Below are 23,680 nucleotides of genomic sequence, written 5' to 3' on the forward strand. Positions count from 1 at the left end.
ATCTGAGTAGATGTCAGACAGTAGCAGTTCAAAAATGGACAGTAACAGTTGGACAGTAACAGTCCAAGCGTTTGTTAATGAGCGATTTGGACAACCTTAGAGGCAGAACTGAGTTCTTCCCAAAACATAGAACTTGTAGCCTCATGTCTTACCTTTCCAACACCATAAATTGCACTTGAATCGGAGTTCTATAACTCCAGATATAGTTAAAAATCTGAGGAAAGGTCAGACAGTAACAGTTCAAAAATGGACAGTAACAGTTGGACAGTAACAGTCCAAGCGTTTGTTAATGAGTGATTTTGACTACCTTACATGAAGAACTGGGTTCTTCCAAAAACATAGAACTTGTACCCTCATGTCTTACCTTTCCAACTCCATAAATTTCACTTGAATCAGAGTTCTATAACTCCAGATATAGTTAAAAATCTGAGTAGAGGTCAGACAGTAACAGTTCAAAAATGGACAGTAACAGTTGGACAGTAACAGTCCAAGCATTTGTTAATGAACAATTTTGACTACCTTACAGGAAGAACTGGGTTCTTCCTAAAACATAGAACTTGTAGCCTCATGTCTTACCTTTCCAACGCCATTAATTTCACTTGAATCGGAGTTCTATAACTCCAGATATAGTTAAAAATCTGAGGAGAGGTCAGACAGTAACAGTTCAAAAATGGACAGTAACAGTTGGACAGTAACAGTCCAAGCATTTGTTAATTAGTGATTTTGACTACCTTAGAGGCAGAACTGGCTTCTTCCTAAATATAAAAGTTGTAGCCTCATGTCTTACCTTTCCAACGCCATTAATTTCACTTGAATCGAAGTACTATAACTCCAGATATAGTTAAAAATATGAGAAGAGGTCAGACAGTAACAGTTCAAAAATGGACAGTAACAGTTCGACAGTAACAGTCCAAGCGTTTGTTAATGAGGGATTTTGACTACCTTACATGAAGAACTGGGTTCTTCCCAAAACATAGAACTTGTAGCCTCATGTCTTACCTTTCCAACACCACAAATTGTACTTGAATCGGAGTTCTATAACTCCAGATATAGTTAAAAATCTGAGGAGAGGTCAGACAGTAACAGTTCAAAAATGGACAGTAACAGTTGGACAGTAACAGTCCAAGCATTTGTTAATTAGTGATTTTGGCTACCTTAGAGGCAGAACTGGCTTCTACCTAAATATAGGAGTTGTAGCCTCATGTCTTACCTTTCCAACGCCATTAATTTCACTTGAATCGGAGTTCTATAACTCTAGATATAGTTAAAAATCTGAGTAGAGGTCAGACAGTAACAGTTCAAAAATGGACAGTAACAGTTGGACAGTAACAGTCCAAGCGTTTGTTAATGAGCGATTTGGACAACCTTAGAGGCAGAACTGAGTTCTTCCCAAAACATAGAACTTGTAGCCTCATGTCTTACCTTTCCAACACCATAAATTGCACTTGAATCGGAGTTCTATAACTCCAGATATAGTTAAAAATCTGAGGAAAGGTCAGACAGTAACAGTTCAAAAATGGACAGTAACAGTTGGACAGTAACAGTCCAAGCGTTTGTTAATGAGTGATTTTGACTACCTTACATGAAGAACTGGGTTCTTCCAAAAACATAGAACTTGTACCCTCATGTCTTACCTTTCCAACTCCATAAATTTCACTTGAATCAGAGTTCTATAACTCCAGATATAGTTAAAAATCTGAGTAGAGGTCAGACAGTAACAGTTCAAAAATGGAGAGTAACAGTTGGACAGTAACAGTCCAAGCATTTGTTAATGAACGATTTTGACTACCTTACAGGAAGAACTGGGTTCTTCCTAAAACATAGAACTTGTAGCCTCATGTCTTACCTTTCCAACGCCATTAATTTCACTTGAATCGGAGTTCTATAACTCCAGATATAGTTAAAAATCTGAGGAGAGGTCAGACAGTAACAGTTCAAAAATGGACAGTAACAGTTGGACAGTAACAGTCCAAGCATTTGTTAATTAGTGATTTTGACTACCTTAGAGGCAGAACTGGCTTCTTCCTAAATATAAAAGTTGTAGCCTCATGTCTTACCTTTCCAACGCCATTAATTTCACTTGAATCGAAGTACTATAACTCCAGATATAGTTAAAAATATGAGAAGAGGTCAGACAGTAACAGTTCAAAAATGGACAGTAACAGTTCGACAGTAACAGTCCAAGCGTTTGTTAATGAGGGATTTTGACTACCTTACATGAAGAACTGGGTTCTTCCCAAAACATAGAACTTGTAGCCTCATGTCTTACCTTTCCAACACCACAAATTGTACTTGAATCGGAGTTCTATAACTCCAGATATAGTTAAAAATCTGAGGAGAGGTCAGACAGTAACAGTTCAAAAATGGACAGTAACAGTTGGACAGTAACAGTCCAAGCATTTGTTAATTAGTGATTTTGACTACCTTAGAGGCAGAACTGGCTTCTACCTAAATATAGGAGTTGTAGCCTCATGTCTTACCTTTCCAACGCCATTAATTTCACTTGAATCGGAGTTCTATAACTCTAGATATAGTTAAAAATCTGAGTAGAGGTCAGACAGTAACAGTTCAAAAATGGACAGTAACAGTTGGACAGTAACAGTCCAAGCGTTTGTTAATGAGCGATTTGGACAACCTTAGAGGCAGAACTGAGTTCTTCCCAAAACATAGAACTTGTAGCCTCATGTCTTACCTTTCCAACACCATAAATTGCACTTGAATCGGAGTTCTATAACTCCAGATATAGTTAAAAATCTGAGGAAAGGTCAGACAGTAACAGTTCAAAAATGGACAGTAACAGTTGGACAGTAACAGTCCAAGCGTTTGTTAATGAGTGATTTTGACTACCTTACATGAAGAACTGGGTTCTTCCAAAAACATAGAACTTGTACCCTCATGTCTTACCTTTCCAACTCCATAAATTTCACTTGAATCAGAGTTCTATAACTCCAGATATAGTTAAAAATCTGAGTAGAGGTCAGACAGTAACAGTTCAAAAATGGAGAGTAACAGTTGGACAGTAACAGTCCAAGCATTTGTTAATGAACGATTTTGACTACCTTACAGGAAGAACTGGGTTCTTCCTAAAACATAGAACTTGTAGCCTCATGTCTTACCTTTCCAACGCCATTAATTTCACTTGAATCGGAGTTCTATAACTCCAGATATAGTTAAAAATCTGAGGAGAGGTCAGACAGTAACAGTTCAAAAATGGACAGTAACAGTTGGACAGTAACAGTCCAAGCATTTGTTAATTAGTGATTTTGACTACCTTAGAGGCAGAACTGGCTTCTTCCTAAATATAAAAGTTGTAGCCTCATGTCTTACCTTTCCAACGCCATTAATTTCACTTGAATCGAAGTACTATAACTCCAGATATAGTTAAAAATATGAGAAGAGGTCAGACAGTAACAGTTCAAAAATGGACAGTAACAGTTCGACAGTAACAGTCCAAGCGTTTGTTAATGAGGGATTTTGACTACCTTACATGCAGAACTGGGTTCTTCCCAAAACATAGAACTTGTAGCCTCATGTCTTACCTTTCCAACACCACAAATTGCACTTGAATCGGAGTTCTATAACTCCAGATATAGTTAAAAATCTGAGTAGAGGTCAGACAGTAACAGTTCAAAAATGGACAGTAACAGTTGGACAGTAACAGTCCAAGCATTTGTTAATGAATGATTTTGACTACCTTACAGGAAGAACTGGGTTCTTCCTAAAACATAGAACTTGTAGCCTCATGTCTTACCTTTCCAACGCCATTAATTTCACTTGAATCGGAGTTCTATAACTCCAGATATAGTTAAAAATCTGAGGAGAGGTCAGACAGTAACAGTTCAAAAATGGACAGTAACAGTTGGACAGTAACAGTCCAAGCATTTGTTAATTAGTGATTTTGACTACCTTAGAGGCAGAACTGGCTTCTTCCTAAATATAAAAGTTGTAGCCTCATGTCTTACCTTTCCAACGCCATTAATTTCACTTGAATCGAAGTACTATAACTCCAGATATAGTTAAAAATATGAGAAGAGGTCAGACAGTAACAGTTCAAAAATGGACAGTAACAGTTCGACAGTAACAGTCCAAGCGTTTGTTAATGAGGGATTTTGACTACCTTACATGAAGAACTGGGTTCTTCCCAAAACATAGAACTTGTAGCCTCATGTCTTACCTTTCCAACACCACAAATTGTACTTGAATCGGAGTTCTATAACTCCAGATATAGTTAAAAATCTGAGGAGAGGTCAGACAGTAACAGTTCAAAAATGGACAGTAACAGTTGGACAGTAACAGTCCAAGCATTTGTTAATTAGTGATTTTGACTACCTTAGAGGCAGAACTGGCTTCTACCTAAATATAGGAGTTGTAGCCTCATGTCTTACCTTTCCAACGCCATTAATTTCACTTGAATCGGAGTTCTATAACTCTAGATATAGTTAAAAATCTGAGTAGAGGTCAGAGAGTAACAGTTCAAAAATGGACAGTAACAGTTGGACAGTAACAGTCCAAGCGTTTGTTAATGATCGATTTGGACAACCTTAGAGGCAGAACTGAGTTCTTCCCAAAACATAGAACTTGTAGCCTCATGTCTTACCTTTCCAACACCATAAATTGCACTTGAATCGGAGTTCTATAACTCCAGATATAGTTAAAAATCTGAGGAAAGGTCAGACAGTAACAGTTCAAAAATGGACAGTAACAGTTGGACAGTAACAGTCCAAGCGTTTGTTAATGAGTGATTTTGACTACCTTACATGAAGAACTGGGTTCTTCCAAAAACATAGAACTTGTACCCGCATGTCTTACCTTTCCAACTCCATAAATTTCACTTGAATCAGAGTTCTATAACTCCAGATATAGTTAAAAATCTGAGTAGAGGTCAGACAGTAACAGTTCAAAAATGGAGAGTAACAGTTGGACAGTAACAGTCCAAGCATTTGTTAATGAACGATTTTGACTACCTTACAGGAAGAACTGGGTTCTTCCTAAAACATAGAACTTGTAGCCTCATGTCTTACCTTTCCAACGCCATTAATTTCACTTGAATCGGAGTTCTATAACTCCAGATATAGTTAAAAATCTGAGGAGAGGTCAGACAGTAACAGTTCAAAAATGGACAGTAACAGTTGGACAGTAACAGTCCAAGCATTTGTTAATTAGTGATTTTGACTACCTTAGAGGCAGAACTGGCTTCTTCCTAAATATAAAAGTTGTAGCCTCATGTCTTACCTTTCCAACGCCATTAATTTCACTTGAATCGAAGTACTATAACTCCAGATATAGTTAAAAATATGAGAAGAGGTCAGACAGTAACAGTTCAAAAATGGACAGTAACAGTTCGACAGTAACAGTCCAAGCGTTTGTTAATGAGGGATTTTGACTACCTTACATGCAGAACTGGGTTCTTCCCAAAACATAGAACTTGTAGCCTCATGTCTTACCTTTCCAACACCACAAATTGCACTTGAATCGGAGTTCTATAACTCCAGATATAGTTAAAAATCTGAGTAGAGGTCAGACAGTAACAGTTCAAAAATGGACAGTAACAGTTGGACAGTAACAGTCCAAGCATTTGTTAATGAACGATTTTGACTACCTTACAGGAAGAACTGGGTTCTTCCTAAAACATAGAACTTGTAGCCTCATGTCTTACCTTTCCAACGCCATTAATTTCACTTGAATCGGAGTTCTATAACTCCAGATATAGTTAAAAATCTGAGGAGAGGTCAGACAGTAACAGTTCAAAAATGGACAGTAACAGTTGGACAGTAACAGTCCAAGCATTTGTTAATTAGTGATTTTGACTACCTTAGAGGCAGAACTGGCTTCTTCCTAAATATAAAAGTTGTAGCCTCATGTCTTACCTTTCCAACGCCATTAATTTCACTTGAATCGAAGTACTATAACTCCAGATATAGTTAAAAATATGAGAAGTGGTCAGACAGTAACAGTTCAAAAATGGACAGTAACAGTTCGACAGTAACAGTCCAAGCGTTTGTTAATGAGGGATTTTGACTACCTTACATGAAGAACTGGGTTCTTCCCAAAACATAGAACTTGTAGCCTCATGTCTTACCTTTCCAACACCACAAATTGCACTTGAATCGGAGTTCTATAACTCCAGATATAGTTAAAAATCTGAGGAGAGGTCAGACAGTAACAGTTCAAAAATGGACAGTAACAGTCCAAGCATTTGTTAATGAGTTATTTTGACTACCTTAGAGGCAGAACTGGGTTCTTCCAAAACATAGAACTTGTAGCCTCATGTCTTACCTTTCCAACGCCATTAATTTCACTTGAATCGGAGTTCTATAACTCTAGATATAGTTAAAAATCTGAGGAGAGGTCAGACAGTAACAGTTCAAAAATGGACAGTAACAGTTGGACAGTAACAGTCCAAGCATTTGTTAATTAGTGATTTTGACTACCTTAGAGGCAGAACTGGATTCTTCCTAAATATAGAAGTTGTAGCCTCAAGTCTTACCTTTCCAACGCCATTAGTTTCACTTGAATTGGAGTTCTATAACTCTAGATATAGTTACAAATCTGAGGAGAGGTCAGACAGTAACAGTTTAAAAATGGACAGTAACAGTCCAAGCGTTGGTTAATGTGTGATTTTGACTACCTTAGAGGCAGAACTGAGTTCTTCCCAAAACATAAAACTTGTAGCCTCCTGTCTTACCTTTCCAACTCCATAAATTTCACTTGAATCGGAGTTCTATAACTCGAGATATAGTTAAAAATATGAGTAGAGGTCAGAGAGTAACAGTTCAAAAATGGACAGTAACAGTTGGACAGTAACAGTCCAAGCGTTTGTTAATGAGTGATTTTGACTACCTTAGAGGCAGAACTGGGTTCTTCCAAAATGTAGAACTTGTAGCCTCATGTCTTACCTTTCCAACGCCATTAATTTCACTTGAATCGGAGTTCTATAACTCTAGATATAGTTAAAAATCTGAGGAGAGGTCAGACAGTAACAGTTCAAAAATGGACAGTAACAGTTGGACAGTAACAGTCCAAGCGTTTGTTAATGATCGATTTGGACAACCTTAGAGGTAGAACTGGATTCTTCCTAAAGATAGAAGTTGTAGCCTCAAGTCTTACCTTTCCAACGCCATTAGTTTCACTTGAATCGGAGTTCTATAACTCTAGATATATTTACAAATCTGAGGAGAGGTCAGACAGTAATAGTTCAAAAATGGACAGTAACAGTTGGACAGTAACAGTCCAAGCGTTTGTTAATGAGCGATTTTGACTACCTTACAGGAAGAACTGGGTTCTTCCAAAATATAGAACTTGTAGCCTCATGTCTTACCTTTCCAACGCCATTAATTTCACTTGAATCGGAGTTCTATAACTCTAGATATAGTTAAAAATCTGAGGAGAGGTCAGACAGTAACAGTTCAAAAATGGACAGTAACAGTTGGACAGTAACAGTCCAAGCGTTTGTTAATGATCGATTTGGACAACCTTAGAGGTAGAACTGGATTCTTCCTAAATATAGAAGTTGTAGCCTCAAGTCTTACCTTTCCAACGCCATTAGTTTCACTTGAATCGGAGTTCTATAACTCTAGATATAGTTACAAATCTGAGGAGAGGTCAGACAGTAACAGTTCAAAAATGGACAGTAACAGTTGGACAGTAACAGTCCAAGAGTTTGTTAATGAGCGATTTTGACTACCTTACAGGAAGAACTGGGTTCTTCCAAAATATAGAACTTGTATCCTCATGTCTTACCTTTCCAACGCCATTACTTTCACTTGAATCGGAGTTCTATAACTCCAGATATAGTTAAAAATATGAGGAGAGGTCAGACAGTAACAGTTCAAAAATGGACAGTAACAGTTGGACACTAACAGTCCAAGCGTTTGTTAATGAGTGATTTTGACTACCTTAGATGCAGAACTGGGTTCTTCCAAAACATTGAACTTGTAGCCTCATGTCTTACCTTTCCAACGCCATTAATTTCACTTGAATCGGAGTTCGATAACTCCAGATATAGTTAAAAATCTGAGGAGAGGTCAGACAGTAACAGTTCAAAAATGGACAGTAACAGTTGGACAGTAACAGTCCAAGCGTTTGTTAATGAGCGATTTTGACTACCTTACAGGAAGAACTGGGTTCTTCCCAAAACATAGAACTTGTAGCCTCATGTCTTATATTTCCAACGCCATTAATTTCACTTGAATCGGAGTTCTATAACTCTAGATATAGTTAAAAATCTGAGTAGAGGTCAGAGAGTAACAGTTCAAAAATGGACAGTAACAGTTGGACAGTAACAGTCCAAGCGTTTGTTAATGTGTGATTTTCACTACCTTAGAGGCAGAACTGGATTCTTCCTAAATATAGAAGTTGTAGCCTCATGTCTTACCTTTCCAACGCCATTAGTTTCACTTGAATCGGAGTTCTATAACTCTAGATATAGTTACAAATCTGAGGAGAGGTCAGAGAGTAACAGTTCAAAAATGGACAGTAACAGTTGGACAATAACAGTCCAAGCGTTTGTTAATGTCTGTTTGTGACTACCTTAGAGGCAGAACTGAGTTCTTCCCGAAACATAAAACTTGTAGCCTCATGTCTTACCTTTCCAACGCCATAAATTTCACTTGAATCGGAGTTCTATATCTCTAGATATAGTTAAAAATCTGAGTAGAGGTCAGAGAGTAACAGTTCAAAAATGGACAGTAACAGTTGGATAGTAACAGTCCAAGCGTTTGTTAATGATCGATTTGGACAACCTTAGAGGCAGAACTGAGTTCTTCCCAAAACATAGAACTTGTAGCCTCATGTCTTACCTTTCCAACACCACAAATTGCACTTGAATCGGAGTTCTATAACTCCAGATATAGTTAAAAATCTGAGGAGAGGTCAGATAGTAACAGTTCAAAAATGGACAGTAACAGTCCAAGCGTTTGTTAATGAGTGATTTTGACTACCTTAGAGGCAGAACTGGGTTCTTCTAAAACATAGAACTTGTAGCCTCATGTCTTACCTTTCCAACGCCATTAATTTCACTTGAATCAGAGTTCTATAACTCTAGATATAGTTAAAAATCTGAGGAGAGGTTAGACAGTAACAGTTCAAAAATGGACAGTAACAGTTGGACAGTAACAGTCCAAGCATTTGTTAATTAGTGATTTTGACTACCTTAGAGGCAGAACTGGATTCTTCCTAAATATAGAAGTTGTAGCCTCAAGTCTTACCTTTCCAACGCCATTAGTTTCACTTGAATCGGAGTTCTATAACTCTAGATATAGTTACAAATCTGAGGAGAGGTCAGACAGTAACAGTTTAAAAATGGACAGTAACAGTCCAAGCGTGGTTAATGTGAGATTTTGACTACCTTAGAGGCAGAACTGAGTTCTTCCCAAAACATAAAACTTGTAGCCTCCTGTCTTACCTTTCCAACTCCATAAATTTCACTTGAATCGGAGTTCTATAACTCCAAATATAGTTAAAAATCTGAGGAGAGGTCAGACAGTAACAGTTCAAAAATGGACAGTAACAGTTGGACAGTAACAGTCCAAGCATTTGTTAATTAGTGATTTTGACTACCTTAGAGGCAGAACTGGCTTCTTTATAAATATAGAAGTTGTAGCCTCATGTCTTACCTTTCCAACGCCATTAATTTCACTTGAATCGGAGTTCTATAACTCTAGATATAGTTAAAAATCTGAGTAGAGGTCAGACAGTAACAGTTCCAAAATGAACAGTAACAGTTGGACAGTAACAGTCCAAGCGTTTGTTAATTATCGATTTGGACAACCTTAGAGGCAGAATTGAGTTCTTCCCAAAACATAGAACTTGTAGCCTCATGTCTTACCTTTCCAACACCACAAATTGCACTTGAATCGGAGTTCTATAACTCCAGATATAGTTAAAAATCTGAGGAGAGGTCAGACAGTAACAGTCCAAGCGTTTGTTAATGAGTGATTTTGACTACCTTAGAGGCAGAACTGGGTTCTTCCAAAACATAGAACTTGTAGCCTCATGTCTTACCTTTCCAACGCCATTAATTTCACTTGAATCGGAGTTCTATAACTCTAGATATAGTTAAAAATCTGAGGAGAGGTCAGACGGTAATAGTTCAAAAATGGATAGTAACAGTTGGACAGTAACAGTACAAGTTTTTGTTAATGAGCGATTTTGACTACCTTAGAGGAAGAAGTGGGTTCTTCCCAAAACATAGAACTTGTAGCCTCATGTCTTACCTTTCCAACACCACAAATTACACTTGAATCGGAGTTCTATAACTCCAGATATAGTTAAAAATCTGAGGAGAGGTCAGACAGTAACAGTTCAAAAATGGATAGTAACAGTTGGACAGTAACAGTCCAAGCGTTTGTTAATGAGTGATTTTGACTACCTTAGAGGCAGAACTGGGTTCTTCCAAAATATAGAACTTGTAGCCTCATGTCTTACCTTTCCAACGCCATTACTTTCACTTGAATCGGAGTTCTATAACTCTAGATATAGTTAAAAATCTGAGTAGAGGTCAGAGAGTAACAGTTCAAAAATGGACAGTAACAGTTGGACAGTAACAGTCCAAGCGTTTGTTAATTAGTGATTTTGACTACCTTAGAGGCAGAACTGAGTTCTTCCAAAATATAGAACTTGTAGCCTCATGTCTTACCTTTCCAACGCCATTAATTTCACTTGAATCCGAGTTCTATAACTCTAGATATAGTTAAAAATCTGAGGAGAGGTCAGACAGTAACAGTTCAAAAATGGACAGTAACAGTTGGACAGTAACAGTCCAAGCATTTGTTAATTAGTGATTTTGACTACGTTAGAGGTAGAACTGGCTTCTTCCTAAATATAGAAGTTGTAGCCTCATGTCTTACCTTGCCAACGCCATTAATTTCACTTGAATCGGAGTTCTATAACTCTAGATATAGTTAAAAATCTGAGTAGAGGTCAGACAGTAACAGTTCAAAAATGGACAGTAACAGTTGGACAGTAACAGTCCAAGCGTTTGTTAATGAGCGATTTGGACAACCTTAGAGGCAGAACTGAGTTCTTCCCAAAACATAGAACTTGTAGCCTCATGTCTTACCTTTCCAACACCACAAATTGCACTTGAATCGGAGTTCTATAACTCCTGATATAGTTAAAAATCTGAGGATAGGTCAGAGAGTAACAGTTCAAAAATGTACAGTAACAGTTGGACAGTAACAGTCCAAGCGTTTGTTAATGAGTGATTTTGACTACCTTAGATGCAGAACTGGGTTCTTCCAAAACATTGAACTTGTAGCCTCATGTCTTACATTTCCTACGCCATTAATTTCACTTGTATCGGAGTTCTATAACTCTAGATATAGTTAAAAATCTGAGTAGAGGTCAGAGAGTAACAGTTCAAAAATGGACAGTAACAGTCCAAGCGTTTGTTAATGAGTGATTTTGACTACCTTAGAGGCAGAACTGGGTTCTTCCAAAATATAGAACTTGTAGCCTCATGTCTTACCTTTCCAACTCCATAAATTTCACTTGAATCAGAGTTCTACAACTCTAGATAGAGTTAAAAATCTGAGTAGAGGACAGACAGTAACAGTTCAAAAATGGACAGTAACAGTTGGACAGTAACAGTCCAAGCATTTGTTAATTAGTGATTTTGACTACTTTAGAGGCAGAACTGGCTTCTTCCTAAATATAGAAGTTGTAGCCTCATGTCTTACCTTTCCAACGCCATTAATTTCACTTGAATCGGAGTTCTATAACTCTAGATATAGTTAAAAATCTGAGGAGAGGTCAGACAGTAACAGTTCAAAAATGGAAAGTAACAGTCCAAGCATTTGTTAATTAGTGATTTTTACTACCTTAGAGGCAGAACTGGATTCTTCCTAAATATAGAAGTTGTAGCCTCAAGTCTTACCTTTCCAACGCCATTAGTTTCACTTGAATCGGAGTTCTATAACTCTAGATATAGTTACAAATCTGAGGAGAGGTCAGACAGTAACAATTCAAAAATGGACAGTAATAGTTGGACAGTAACAGTCCAAGCGTTTGTTAATGTGTAATTTTGACTACCTTAGAGGCAGAACTGAGTTCTTCCCAAAACATAAAACTTGTAGCCTCATGTCTTACCTTTCCAACTCCATAAATTTCACATGAATCTGAGTTCTATAACTCCAGATATAGTTAAAAATCTGAGGAGAGGTCAGACAGTAACAGTTCCAAAATGGACAGTAACAGTTGGACAGTAACAGTCCAAGCGTTTGTTAATGAGTGATTTTGACTACCTTACATGAAGAACTGGGTTCTTCCAAACACATAGAACTTGTACCCTCATGTCTTACCTTTCCAACTCCATAAATTTCACTTGAATCAGAGTTCTATAACTCCAGATATAGTTAAAAATCTGAGTAGAGGATAGACAGTAACAGTTGAAAAATGGACAGTAACAGTTGGACAGTAACAGTCCAAGCATTTGTTAATGAGTGATTTTGACTACCTTAGACGCAGAACTGGGTTCTTCCAAAACATAGAACTTGTAGCCTCATGTCTTACCTTTCCAACGCCATTAATTTCACTTGAATCGGATTTCTATAACTCCAGATATAGTTAAAAATCTGAGGAGAGGTCAGACAGTAACAGTTCAAAAATGGACAGTAACAGTCCAAGCATTTGTTAATTAGTGATTTTGACTACCTTAGAGGCAGAATTGGCTTCTTCCTAAATATAGAAGTTGTAGCCTCATGTCTTACCTTTCCAACTCCATTAATTTCACTTGAATCGGAGTTCTATAACTCTAGATATAGTTAAAAATCTGAGTAGAGGTCAGACAGTAACAGTTCAAAAATGGACAGTAACAGTTGGACAGTAACAGTCCAAGCGTTTTTTAATGAGCGATTTGGACAAGCTTAGAGGCAGAACTGAGTTCTTCCCAAAACATAGAACTTGTAGCCTCATGTCTTACCTTTCCAACACCACAAATTGCACTTGAATCGGAGTTCTATAACTCCAGATATAGTTAAAAATCTGAGGAGAGGTCAGACAGTAACAGTTCAAAAATGGACAGTAACAGTTGGACAGTAACAGTCCAAGTGTTTGTTAATGAGTGATTTTGACTACCTTAGAGGCAGAACTGGGTTCTTCCAAAACAAAGAACTTGTAGCCTCATGTCTTACCTTTCCAACGCCATTAATTTCACTTGAATCGGAGTTCTATAACTCTAGATATAGTTAAAAATCTGAGGAGAGGTCAGACGGTAATAGTTCAAAAATGGATAGTAACAGTTGGACAGTAACAGTCCAAGTATTTGTTAATGAGCGATTTTGACTACCTTAGAGGAAGAATTGGGTTCTTCCCAAAACATAGAACTTGTAGCCTCATGTCTTACCTTTCCAACACCATAAATTACACTTGCATCGAAGTTCTATAACTCCAGATATAGTTGAAAATCTGAGGAGAGGTCAGACAGTAACAGTTCAAAAATGGACAGTTACAGTCCAAGCGTTTGTTAATGAGTGATTTTGACTACCTTAGAGGCAGAACTGGGTTCTTCCAAAACATAGAAATTGTAGCCTCATGTCTTACCTTTCCAACGCCATTAATTTCACTTGAATCGGAGTCCTATAACTCTAGATATAGTTAAAAATCTGAGGAGAGGTCAGACGGTAATTGTTCAAAAATGGATAGTAACAGTTGGACAGTAACAGTCCAAGTATTTGTTAATGAGCGATTTTGACTACCTTAGATGAAGAAATGGGTACTTCCCAAAACATAGAACTTGTATCCTCATGTCTTACCTTTCCAACACCACAAATTACACTTGAATCGAAGTTCTATAACTCCAGATATAGTTAAAAATCTGAGGAGAGGTCAGACAGTAACAGTTCAAAAATGGACAGTAACAGTTGGACAGTAACAGTCCAAGCATTTGTTAATTAGTGATTTTGACTACCTTAGAGGGAGAACTGGATTCTTCCTAAATATAGAAGTTGTAGCCTCAAGTCTTACCTTTCCAACGCCATTAGTTTCACTTGAATCGGAGTTCTATAACTCTAGATATAGTTACAAATTTGAGGAGAGGTCAGACAGTAACAGTTCAAAAATGGACAGTAACAGTTGGACAGTAACAGTCCAAGCGTTTGTTAATGAGCGATTTGGACAACCTTAGAGGCAGAACTGAGTTCTTCTCAAAACATAGAACTTGTAGCCTCATGTCTTACCTTTCCAACACCATAAATTGCACTTGAATCGGAGTTCTATAACTCCAGATATAGTTAAAAATCTGAGGAGAGGTCAGACAGTAACAGTTCAAAAATGGACAATAACAGTTGGACAGTAACAGTCCAAGCGTTTGTTAATGAGTGATTTTGACTACCTTAGAAGCAGAACTGGGTTCTTCCAAAATATAGAACTTGTAGCCTCATGTCTTACCTTTCCAACGCCATTAATTTCACTTGAATCGGAGTTCTATAACTCTAGATATAGTTAAAAATCTGAGGAGAGGTCAGACAGTAACAGTTCAAAAATGGACAGTAACAGTTGGACAGTAACAGTCCAAGCCTTTGTTAATTAGTGATTTTGACTACTTTAGAGGCAGAACTGGCTTCTTCCTAAATATAGAAGTTGTAGCCTCATGTCTTACCTTTCCAACGCCATTAATTTCACTTGAATCGGAGTTCTATAACTCTAGATATAGTTAAAAATCTGAGTAGAGGTCAGACAGTAACAGTTCAAAAATGGACAGTAACAGTTGGACAGTAACAGTCCAAGCGTTTGTTAATAAGCGATTTGGACAACCTTAGAGGCAGAACTGAGTTCTTCCCAAAACATAGAACTTGTAGCCTCATGTCTTACCTTTCCAACACCACAAATTTCACTTGAATCGGAGTTCTATAACTCCAGATATAGTTAAAAATATGAGGAGAGGTCAGACAGTAACAGTTCAAAAATGGACAGTAACAGTTGGACAGTAACAGTCCAAGCGTTTGTTAATGAGTGATTTTGACTACCTTAGAGGCAGAACTGGATTCTTCCAAAACATAGAACTTGTAGCCTCATGTCTTACCTTTCCAACGCCATTAATTTCACTTGAATCGGAGTTCTATAACTCTAGATATAGTTAAAAATCTGAGGAGAGGTCAGACGGTAATAGTTCAAAAATGGATAGTAACAGTTGGACAGTAACAGTCCAAGGATTTGTTAATGAGCGATTTTGACTACCTTAGAGGAAGAATTGGGTTCTTCCCAAAACATAGAACTTGTAGCCTCATGTCTTACCTTTCCAACACCAAAAATTACACTTGAATTGCAGTTCTATAACTCCAGATATAGTTAAAAATCTGAGGAGAGGTCAGACAGTAACAGTTCAAAAATGGACAGTAACAGTCCAAGTATTTGTTAATGAGCGATTTTGACTACCTTAGAGGCAGAACTGGGTTCTTCCAAAATATAGAACTTGTAGCCTCATGTCTTACCTTTCCAACGCCATTAATTTCACTTGAATCGGAGTCCTATAACTCTAGATATAGTTAAAAATCTGAGGAGAGGTCAGACAGTAACAGTTCAAAAATGGACAGTAACAGTTGGACAGTAACAGTCCAAGCGTTTGTTAATGAATGATTTTGACTACTTTAGAGGCAGAACTGGGTTCTTCCAAAAACATAGAACTTGTAGCCTCATGTCTTACCTTTCCAACTCCATAAATTTCACTTGAATCGGAGTTCTATAACTCCAGATATAGTTAAAAATCTGAGGAGATGTCAGACAGTAACAGTTCAAAAATGGACAGTAACAGTTGGACAGTAACAGTCCAAGCGTTTGTTAATGAGTGATTTTGACTACCTTACATGAAGAACTGGGTTCTTCCAAAAACATAGAACTTGTACCCTCATGTCTTACCTTTCCAACTCCATAAATTTCACTTGAATCAGAGTTCTATAACTCCAGATATAGTTAAAAATCTGAGTAGAGGACAGACAGTAACAGTTCAAAAATGGACAGTAACAGTTGGACAGTAACAGTCCAAGCATTTGTTAATTAGTGATTTTGACTACCTTAGAGGCAGAACTGGCTTCTTCCTAATGATAGAAGTTGTAGCCTCATGTCTTACCTTTCCAACGCCATTAATTTCACTTGAATCGGAGTTCTATAATTCTAGATATAGTTAAAAATCTGAGGAGAGGTCAGACGGTAACAGTTCAAAAATGGACAATAACAGTTGGACAGTAACAGTCCAAGCGTTTGTTAATGAGTGATTTTGACTACCTTAGAAGCAGAACTGGGTTCTTCCAAAATATAGAACTTGTAGCCTCATGTCTTACCTTTCCAACGCCATTAATTTCACTTGAATCGGAGTTCTATAACTCTAGATATAGTTAAAAATCTGAGGAGAGGTCAGACAGTAACAGTTCAAAAATGGACAGTAACAGTTGGACAGTAACAGTCCAAGGATTTGTTAATGAGCGATTTTGACTACCTTAGAGGAAGAATTGGGTTCTTCCCAAAACATAGAACTTGTAGCCTCATGTCTTACCTTTCCAACCACAAATTACACTTGAATTGGAGTTCTATAACTCTAGATATAGTTAAAAATCTGAGTAGAGGTCAGACAGTAACAGTTCAAAAATGGACAGTAACAGTTGGACAGTAACAGTCCAAGCGTTTGTTAATGAGCGATTTGGACAACCTTAGAGGCAGAACTGAGTTCTTCCCAAAACATAGAACTTGTAGCCTCATGTCTTACCTTTCCAACACCACAAATTGCACTTGAATCGGAGTTCTATAACTCCAGATATAGTTAAAAATCTGACGAGAGGTCAGACAGTAACAGTTCAAAAATGGACAGTAACAGTTGGACAGTAACAGTCCAAGCGTTTGTTAATGTGTGATTTTGACTACCTTAGAGGCAGAACTGGGTTCTTCCAAAACATAGAACTTGTAGCCTCATGTCTTACCTTTCCAACGCCATTAATTTCACTTGAATTGAAGTTCTATAACTCTAGATATAGTTAAAAATCTGAGTAGAAGTCAGATAGTAACAATTCAAAAATGGACAGTAACAGGTGGACAGTAACAGTCCAAGCATTTGTTAATGAGTGATTTTGACTACCTTAGAGGCAGAACTGAGTTCTTCCCAAAACATAGAACTTGTAGCCTCATGTCTTACCTTACCAACACCACAAATTACACTTGAATCGGAGTTCTATAACTCCAGATATAGTTAAAAATCTGAGGAGAGGTCAGACAGTAACAGTTCAAAAATGGACAGTAACAGTCCAAGCGTTTGTTAATGTGTGATTTTGACTACCTTAGAGGCAGAACTGGATTCTTCCTAAATATAGAAGTTGTAGCCTCATGTCTTACCTTTCCAACGCCATTAGTTTCACTTGAATCGGAGTTCTATAACTCTAGATATAGTTACAAATCTGAGGAGAGGTCAGACAGTAACAGTTCAAAAATGGACAGTAACAGTTGGACAGTAACAGTCCAAGCGTTTGTTAATGTGTGATTTTGACTACCTTAGAGGCAGAACTGAGTTCTTCCCGAAACATAAAACTTGTAGCCTCATGTCTTACCTTTCCAACACCACAAATTGCACTTGAATCGGAGTTCTATAACTCCAGATATAGTTAAAAATCTGAGGAGAGGTCAGACAGTAACAGTTCAAAAATGGACAGTAACAGTTGGACAGTAACAGTCCAAGCATTTGTTAATTAGTGATTTTGACTACCTTAGAGGCAGAACTGGCTTCTTCCTAAATATAGAAGTTGTAGCCTCATGTCTTACCTTTCCAACGCCATTAATTTCACTTGAATCGGAGTTCTATAACTCTAGATATAGTTAAAAATCTGAGTAGAGGTCAGACAGTAACAGTTCAAAAATGGACAGTAACAGTTGGACAGTAACAGTCCAAGCGTTTGTTAATGAGCGATTTGGACAACCTTAGAGGCAGAACTGAGTTCTTCCCAAAACATAGAACTTGTAGCCTCATGTCTTACCTTTCCAACACCACAAATTGCACTTGAATCGGAGTTCTATAACTCCAGATATAGTTAAAAATCTGAGGAGAGGTCAGACAGTAACAGTTCAAAAATGGACAGTAACAGTTGGACAGTAACAGTCCAAGCGTTTGTTAATGAGTGATTTTGACTACCTTAGAGGCAGAACTGGGTTCTTCCAAAACATAGAACTTGTAGCCTCATGTCTTACCTTTCCAACACCACAAATTGCACTTGAATCGGAGTTCTATAACTCCAGATATAGTTAAAAATCTGAGGAGAGGTCAGACAGTAACAGTTCAAAATTGGACAGTAACAGTTGGACAGTAACAGTCCAAGCGTTTGTTAATGAGTGATTTTGACTACCTTAGAGGCAGAACTGGGTTCTTCCAAAACATAGAACTTGTAGCCTCATGTCTTACCTTTCCAACGCCATTAATTTCACTTGAATCGGAGTTCTATAACTCCAGATATAGTTAAAAATCTGAGGAGAGGTCAGACAGTAACAGTTCAATAATGGACAGTAACAGTTGGACAGTAACAGTCCAAGCATTTGTTAATTAGTGATTTTGACTACCTTAGAGGCAGAACTGGCTTCTTCCTAATGATAGAAGTTGTAGCCTCATGTCTTACCTTTCCAACGCCATTAATTTCACTTGAATCGGAGTTCTATAATTCTAGATATAGTTAAAAATCTGAGGAGAGGTCAGACGGTAAGAGTTCAAAAATGGATAGTAACAGTTGGACAGTAACAGTCCAAGTATTTGTTAATGAGCGATTTTGACTACCTTAGATGAAGAATTGGGTTCTTCCCAAAACATAGAACTTGTAGCCTCATGTCTTACCTTTCCAACCACAAATTACACTTGAATCGGAGTTCTATAACTCCAAATATAGTTAAAAATCTGAGGAGAGGTTAGACAGTAACAGTTCAAAAATGGACAGTAACAGTCCAAGAATTTGTTAATGTGTGATTTTGACTACCTTAGAGGCAGAACTGGCTTCTTCCTAAATATAGAAGTTGTAGCCTCATGTCTTACCTTTCCAACGCCATTAATTTCACTTGAATCGGAGTTCTATAACTCAAGATATAGTTAAACATCTGAGTAGAGGTCAGACAGTAACAGTTAAAAATGGACAGTAACAGTTGGACAGTAACAGTCCAAGCGTTTGTTAATGAGCGATTTGGACAACCTTAGAGGCAGAACTGAGTTCTTCCCAAAACATAGAACTTGTAGCCTCATGTCTTACCTTTCCAACACCACAAATTGCACTTGAATCGGAGTTCTATAACTCCAGATATAGTTAAAAATCTGAGGAGAGGTCAGACAGTAACAGTTCAAAAATGGACAGTAACAGTCCAAGCGTTTGTTAATGAGTGATTTTGACTACCTTAAAGGCAGAACTGGGTTCTTCCAAAACATAGAACTTGTAGCGTCATGTCTTACCTTTCCAACGCAATTAATTTCACTTGAATCGGAGTTCTATAACTCTAGATATAGTTAAAAATCTGAGGAGAGGTCAGACGGTAAGAGTTCAAAAATGGATAGTAACAGTTGGACAGTAACAATCCAAGTATTTGTTAATGAGCGATTTTGACTACCTAAGAGGAAGAATTGGGTTCTTCCCAAAACATAGAACTTGTAGCCTCATGTCTTACCTTTCCAACCACAAATTACACTTGAATTGGAGTTCTATAACTCCAGATATAGTTAAAAATCTGAGGAGAGGTCAGACAGTAACAGTTCAAAAATGGACAGTAACAGTTGGACAGTAACAGTCCAAGCGTTTGTTAATGTGTGATTTTGACTACCTTACAGGAACAACTGGGTTCTTCCTAAAACATAGAACTTGTAGCCTCATGTCTTACCTTTCCAAAGCCATTAATTTCACTTGAATCGGAATTCTATAACTCCAGATATAGTTAAAAATCTGAGGAGAGGTCAGACAGTAACAGTTCAAAAATGGACAGTAACAGTTGGACAGTAACAGTCCAAGCATTTGTTAATGAGCGATTTTGACTACCTTACAAGAAGAACTGGGTTCTTCCTAAAACATAGAACTTGTAGCCTCATGTCTTACCTTTCCAACACCATTAATTTCACTTGAATCGGAGTTCTATAACTCCAGATATAGTTAAAAATCTGAGGAGAGGTCAGACAGAAACAGTTGGACAGTAACAGTCCAAGCATTTGTTAATGTGTGATTTTGACAACCTTAGAGGCAGAACTGGCTTCTTCCTAAATATAGAAGTTGTAGCCTCATGTCTTACCTTTCCAACGCCATTAATTTCACTTGAATCGGAGTTCTATAACTCTAGATATAGTTAAAAATCTGAGTAGAGGTCAGACAGTAACAGTTCAAAAATGGACAGTAACAGTGCAAGCGTTTGTTAATGAGCGATTTGGACAACCTTAGAGGCAGAACTGAGTTCTTCCCAAAACATAGAACTTGTAGCCTCATGTCTTACCTTTCCAACACCACAAATTTCACTTGAATCGGAGTTCTATAACTCCAGATATAGTTAAAAATCTGAGGAGAGGTCAGACAGTAACAGTTCAAAAATGGACAGTAACAGTTGGACAGTAACAGTCCAAGCGTTTGTTAATGAGTGATTTTGACTACCTTAGAGGCAGAACTGGGTTCTTCCAAAACATAGAACTTGTAGCCTCATGTCTTACCTTTCCAACACCACAAATTTCACTTGAATCGGAGTTCTATAACTCCAGATATAGTTAAAAATCTGAGGAGAGGTCAGACAGTAACAGTTCAAAAATGGACAGTAACAGTTGGACAGTAACAGTCCAAGCGTTTGTTAATGAGTGATTTTGACTACCTTAGAGGCAGAACTGGGTTCTTCCAAAACATAGAACTTGTAGCCTCATGTCTTACCTTTCCAACGCCATTAATTTCACTTGAATCGTAGTTCTATAACTCCAGATATAGTTAAAAATCTGAGGAGAGGTCAGACGGTAAGAGTTCAAAAATGGATAGTAACAGTTGGACAGTAACAGTCCAAGTATTTGTTAATGAGCGATTTTGACTACCTTAGAGGAAGAAGTGGGTTCTTCCCAAAACATAGAACTTGTAGCCTCATGTCTTACCTTTCCAACCACAAATTACACTTGAATCGGAGTTCTATAACTCCAGATATAGTTAAAAATCTGAGGAGAGGTCAGACAGTAACAGTTCAAAAATGGACAGTAACAGTTGGACAGTAACAGTCCAAGCGTTTGTTAATGTGTGATTTTGACTACCTTACAGGAACAACTGGGTTCTTCCTAAAACATAGAACTTGTAGCCTCATGTCTTACCTTTCCAACGCCATTAATTTCACTTGAATCGGAATTCTATAACTCCAGATATAGTTAAAAATCTGAGGAGAGGTCAGACAGTAACAGTTCAAAAATGGACAGTAACAGTTGGACAGTAACAGTCCAAGCATTTGTTAATGAGCGATTTTGACTACCTTACAAGAAGAACTGGGTTCTTCCTAAAACATAGAACTTGTAGCCTCATGTCTTACCTTTCCAACACCATTAATTTCACTTGAATCGGAGTTCTATAACTCCAGATATAGTTAAAAATCTGAGGAGAGGTCAGACAGAAACAGTTGGACAGTAACAGTCCAAGCATTTGTTAATGTGTGATTTTGACAACCTTAGAGGCAGAACTGGCTTCTTCCTAAATATAGAAGTTGTAGCCTCATGTCTTACCTTTCCAACGCCATTAATTTCACTTGAATCGGAGTTCTATAACTCTAGATATAGTTAAAAATCTGAGTAGAGGTCAGACAGTAACAGTTCAAAAATGGACAGTAACAGTGCAAGCGTTTGTTAATGAGCGATTTGGACAACCTTAGAGGCAGAACTGAGTTCTTCCCAAAACATAGAACTTGTAGCCTCATGTCTTACCTTTCCAACACCACAAATTTCACTTGAATCGGAGTTCTATAACTCCAGATATAGTTAAAAATCTGAGGAGAGGTCAGACAGTAACAGTTCAAAAATGGACAGTAACAGTTGGACAGTAACAGTCCAAGCGTTTGTTAATGAGTGATTTTGACTACCTTAGAGGCAGAACTGGGTTCTTCCAAAACATAGAACTTGTAGCCTCATGTCTTACCTTTCCAACACCACAAATTTCACTTGAATCGGAGTTCTATAACTCCAGATATAGTTAAAAATCTGAGGAGAGGTCAGACAGTAACAGTTCAAAAATGGACAGTAACAGTTGGACAGTAACAGTCCAAGCGTTTGTTAATGAGTGATTTTGACTACCTTAGAGGCAGAACTGGGTTCTTCCAAAACATAGAACTTGTAGCCTCATGTCTTACCTTTCCAACGCCATTAATTTCACTTGAATCGTAGTTCTATAACTCCAGATATAGTTAAAAATCTGAGGAGAGGTCAGACGGTAAGAGTTCAAAAATGGATAGTAACAGTTGGACAGTAACAGTCCAAGTATTTGTTAATGAGCGATTTTGACTACCTTAGAGGAAGAAGTGGGTTCTTCCCAAAACATAGAACTTGTAGCCTCATGTCTTACCTTTCCAACCACAAATTACACTTGAATCGGAGTTCTATAACTCCAGATATAGTTAAAAATCTGAGGAGAGGTCAGACAGTAACAGTTCAAAAATGGACAGTAACAGTTGGACAGTAACAGTCCAAGCGTTTGTTAATGTGTGATTTTGACTACCTTACAGGAACAACTGGGTTCTTCCTAAAACATAGAACTTGTAGCCTCATGTCTTACCTTTCCAACGCCATTAATTTCACTTGAATCGGAATTCTATAACTCCAGATATAGTTAAAAATCTGAGGAGAGGTCAGACAGTAACAGTTCAAAAATGGACAGTAACAGTTGGACAGTAACAGTCCAAGCATTTGTTAATGAGCGATTTTGACTACCTTACAAGAAGAACTGGGTTCTTCCTAAAACATAGAACTTGTAGCCTCATGTCTTACCTTTCCAACACCATTAATTTCACTTGAATCGGAGTTCTATAACTCCAGATATAGTTAAAAATCTGAGGAGAGGTCAGACAGAAACAGTTGGACAGTAACAGTCCAAGCATTTGTTAATGTGTGATTTTGACAACCTTAGAGGCAGAACTGGCTTCTTCCTAAATATAGAAGTTGTAGCCTCATGTCTTACCTTTCCAACGCCATTAATTTCACTTGAATCGGAGTTCTATAACTCTAGATATAGTTAAAAATCTGAGTAGAGGTCAGACAGTAACAGTTCAAAAATGGACAGTAACAGTGCAAGCGTTTGTTAATGAGCGATTTGGACAACCTTAGAGGCAGAACTGAGTTCTTCCCAAAACATAGAACTTGTAGCCTCATGTCTTACCTTTCCAACACCACAAATTTCACTTGAATCGGAGTTCTATAACTCCAGATATAGTTAAAAATCTGAGGAGAGGTCAGACAGTAACAGTTCAAAAATGGACAGTAACAGTTGGACAGTAACAGTCCAAGCGTTTGTTAATGAGCGATTTTGACTACCTTAGAGGAAGAAGTGGGTTCTTCCCAAAACATAGAACTTGTAGCCTCATGTCTTACCTTTCCAACCACAAATTACACTTGAATCGGAGTTCTATAACTCCAGATATAGTTAAAAATCTGAGGAGAGGTCAGACAGTAACAGTTCAAAAATGGACAGTAACAGTTGGACAGTAACAGTCCAAGCGTTTGTTAATGTGTGATTTTGACTACTTTAGA

Source organism: Populus nigra, chromosome 12 (assembly GCF_951802175.1).
Source record: "Populus nigra chromosome 12, ddPopNigr1.1, whole genome shotgun sequence".
In the NCBI taxonomy this organism is placed as follows: Eukaryota; Viridiplantae; Streptophyta; class Magnoliopsida; order Malpighiales; family Salicaceae; genus Populus; species Populus nigra.